This window comes from Euphorbia lathyris, chromosome 2, assembly GCF_963576675.1.
Source record: "Euphorbia lathyris chromosome 2, ddEupLath1.1, whole genome shotgun sequence".
Lineage (NCBI taxonomy): Eukaryota > Viridiplantae > Streptophyta > Magnoliopsida > Malpighiales > Euphorbiaceae > Euphorbia > Euphorbia lathyris.
The window spans coordinates 1,417,475-1,421,972 of NC_088911.1; the positions used below are offsets into that span (position 1 = coordinate 1,417,475).

Consider the following 4,498-nt stretch of genomic DNA (forward strand, 5'->3'; position numbering starts at 1 on the left):
TACGATTCAGAGTGCTTCTTCGCAACCTTATGTTTTCGAATTGGTTCATTATCTATAAATTTTTCAAAATCCTTTAACATATTCCACACATGATCAAATTTGAAACTCTTGTCATTGTTATCTTGAGCAAATAATTCTTTTGCACGCTCAACCTGCAATAAAATTAAAAGAGAATAAGAGAACATGTAATATTTTAACAATGATAGATAATAAAAAAAAGTAATAGAAATACTTATGATATCCAAGTCTAATTCCCCACTAGGATTGAGAAGTTCAACTTGTTTAATGCAATCTCATTCTGCACTGAAGTGATCTTACGGTACGCTTGATGCCCCTATTGCATTTTTGTTCGAATATCTCCCCAATTCTTCCCCAATAAATTTCGAGTTTTTGCTGGTTTCCCGAAATAGGATCTTGAGTTATTTCCATATAAGCTTCAGTCAAGATTATATCTTCTATCTTAGAGTATGAATTTTTGCGATTAGAAGTCATGTTTTGAGTGAAATAGATGAGAAGAAGAAATAAAAAAGTATGAGATTAGTGAAATGAAACTATTCTTATTTATAGAGGAGTTTGCATCATTTTCATCCATTGGATTAGTCTCAATGCATCCACACCTTCTATTTTATCACACATCTCTATATGTATTGTCACAATCACTTTTATGACATACATCATTTACAAAGACAATTATAAACCACTTTAAGAATTTGAAAAAAATATTTCATCTCACATATCTATACCTTCAATTTAAATCTTTACAATGAAACTCATTCTAAAAATATTCATATTTGGATCATTTTCATTGTAAAAAAAATATCATTCTTATTCATAATAAAAATCATAATTTGGATCATTCTTATTATAAAAAAAAAATTCATATTTGGATCATTCTCATCATACAAAAAAATGTATATTTGGATATTCTCATTCTAAAAAGAAATTCAAATTTTATCACACATCTCTATATGTGTTGTCACAATCACCATTATCACATGCACCATCTACATAACCAAGACAAGAACAAATCTCTATATGTGTTGTCACAATCACTTTTACAAAGACAAGAATAAACCACTTTAAGAATTTGAAAAAAATATTTCATCTTCACATATCTGTACTTTCAATTTAATAAAATTTATATTATACTACTTCTACACTTTTAAGTGGAAAAAATTTCTATTAAAAATCATCTAATTAGTGCATTGAAACTCATGTTTTTTAATTAGTTTATTAAAATTTGTTTTAAGAATTTGGATCAATCTAATCTAAATTTCCTAATAAAATTTTGGATCCATTTATTTAGTCTTTCTATTTTATTACACATATCTATATGTGTTGTCACAATCAACATTATGACATACACCATCTATTTTATCAAGATAAGAATAAATCTCTGCATCATTTTCATCCATTGGATTAGTCTCAATGCATCCACACCCTCTATTTTATCACACCTCTCTATATGTGTTGTCACAATTAACATTATGACATACACCATCTATTTTATCAAGACAAGAATAAATCTCTGCATCATTTTCATCAATTGGATTAGTCTCAATGCATCCACACCCTCTATTTTATCACACCTCTCTATGTGTGTTGTCATAATCATCATTATTACATACACCATCTACATAACTACTATTTAAATGGAAAACTTATCTCATTTCAATACATCTATATCTACACCTTCAACTTTTTTTTATCTCATTTCAATACATCTACATTCTTCTAAGTATGAATATCAATTATCTTGATGATTCTGATGATTCTTCTAATGATTCATTGATGGATAATCTTAACCTCATTGTTACACGAGGTGTATGTCAAATAATGCAAAATAATAACAGGCTACTAGAGCTCTGTATGGATAGTGCAAGTAGTCAATCAACTCCTGGAGGATCCGTACCTGGCCATAGAGTGATCTATCGTAATCGTGAAGTTGCAGATCGCCAACTTCATATGGATTATTTTAATGAGGAGCCAGTATTCAATGAAGAATATTTTCGTCGTTGATTTCGAATGTCTCGTAGCCTTTTTCTTCATATCATTAATACAGTGAAGGATCATGATGGTTACTTCCAACAACGACGTGATGCTACTGGCAGACTTGGATTATCGACGACGCAAAAAGAAACTGATGTTTTCCGAATCCTGGCATATGGTGTACCGACTGATGCGACAGATGAATATATCAAAATAGGCGAGTCTACCGCAATTGAAAGTGTGAAGTGATTCTATCGTGCTATTGTAGAGATTTTCTCGGATCAGTATTTAAGAGAACCAAATGCCAATGACATAGCAAGGCTACTCCATATTGGTGAACAACGTGGTTTTCCAGGAATATTGGGAGCTTGGATTATATGCACTGGAAATGGAAAAATTGCCGAACAGCTTGGGCCAGACAATTTGCAGGGTGATGCGAGTAAAAAGAGCAAATTTATGAAGACAATCATTCATGGAAAAGAGCTTCAAAGTCCTAGTTTTCAACCAGAAATGGAAGAAACAACCATAAATTACAATTCAAGCAGGAATCTTCACGAACAGCCTCTCAGTAGAACAGAACAGTTTAAACAACAGCATTAACGGGTCATTTGGAAGGAAAACGGATAAACGCGTGGGTCGAGCAAGATACAGGAGAGAGAAAGAGAAGAAAAAATGTGGAAAGCAAGACAACTTTCCATCTTGCGCCAAGTGTAGGAGGATTGTTTACTTGTCCTTACTTTTACCTTTTTGTGACTTTTTGCCCTTGTAATTAGGGTTGATGTAAGGGGAGTATAAATAGGAGGAATGTTTTTATGATAGGTATCTCGGCATTACCGCCACCATTAGTTTATATATATTCTGTTTTTATTTTCCGTTAAAAGAATTTTTTTGGGAAGAACAAGTTGTTCACTCATGACAATGAGTGAGTAGTTCTTCTGCAGGCCTAGCTAGCCATTTAGACGGCGATTGTAAGTATCTCTTATCAATGAATGAAGTATTTTTATCCATGATTGAGTGTTATTAGCATGCTTTAAAGAATAGATTACGATCGAGTCTATTTGATAGTTACCGAGGATGACACGATAGTGCTCCGACGTAACGGACACAGCTAATCGGCATATGTTGTAGTGGACGGATACGAAAATTACCACATATTGGGGCTTCTTTATGAATGCTCTCTGTTGCTTAATGCTTGTTTGTATGTTAGCGCAAGGATACTTGGTTAATATTACTGACTTAATATCTTTGGAAATGGGACACCGGACCTTAGTGACCATAGAGAGAGAGACCCAACTCATGAATATAAATTGATATCATTCAGGGGTAAAAGTTAGGCACAGTTGTTCATTAGGCGTATGGCTAGATATGTGCTTGTTTATCTTGAATTCATTCGTCTTACTTTCATCTTACTTTCCGTTTAAGTCTTTTATGTTAAGATCTCACACACCATTCAACCAAATTAAGTATCTAACACTTAAGGTAACTTATTCTTCTCACTAGAGAACAATCCTTGTGGAATACGACACTTGGTCTTACCAAATACCACAGACGACCTAGTACACTTGATAGCGTCCATATTTTACACACCACAGGGCGTTTTGGAAAACCAACTATAATTCTGGAAGCAGTAGCTGATTACGATCTATGGATCTGGCATGCGTACTTTGGTATGCCGAGGAGCAACAATGATATCAACGTATTAGGTTCATCTCATTTGTTTTCTAATCTAGCTAATGGTATAGCTCCTCATGCTAATTATGTTATTGAAAGCAAAGAATATAACATGGGCTATTATTTGGCTAATGGAATATATCTGAAATGGTCCACGCTTGTTCAAACAATTCGTGAGCCTCGAGATCAAAAGAAAATGTATTTTGCTATGAAGTAGGAAGCCTGTAGAAAAGATGTTGAGCGTGCATTTGGAGTGTTACAAAGCCGATTTTCCATTGTTACAGGGTCGGGACGCTACTGGCGTAAACAAGTCCTCCATGATATTATGAAAACATGTATTATTCTGCATAATATGATTATTGAAGATGAACGTGATTTGCGTGCACCGGTCATGGATTCAGTTGTTGCTCCAACACCAATAGGTGCACGATGAGGAGGCCTATTTTTCGTAACTTCCTTCAACGACATAAGAAAATGAAAGACAAAACTGCACATTTTGAACTCCGAAATGCTTTGGTGGAGCATTTGTGGAAGTTTCGTGGCAATTCGATATAATTACTTCTTTATTTTTTGATTAATGTTGTAATGTTTATTGTTTTTGAAATGTTTTACTTTTTTTAATGTACTTTCCTTTAGTGTTTTTTTATTGTTTTATTTTTTTTAATGTAATTTCTTTTTAGTGTTATTGCAATGTTTTAATTTTTTTTAATGTATTTCTTTGTTATGTTAAATCTTATATTTTTTCAAATTTTATAAAATTATATTTCAAATTAATAATAATAATATTTATTTGAATTATTAATTATTGATTTTAATAATTATCATTTAATTATTTAGT

At 32.5% G+C, this 4,498-nt stretch overlaps 1 pseudogene; it reads left to right on the forward strand.

The window, feature by feature from the left end:
- The first annotated feature begins 1,740 nt into the window (after positions 1-1,740).
- LOC136220613 (uncharacterized) lies at positions 1,741-4,093 on the forward strand (annotated as a pseudogene).
- Positions 4,094-4,498: the final 405 nt, after the last annotated feature.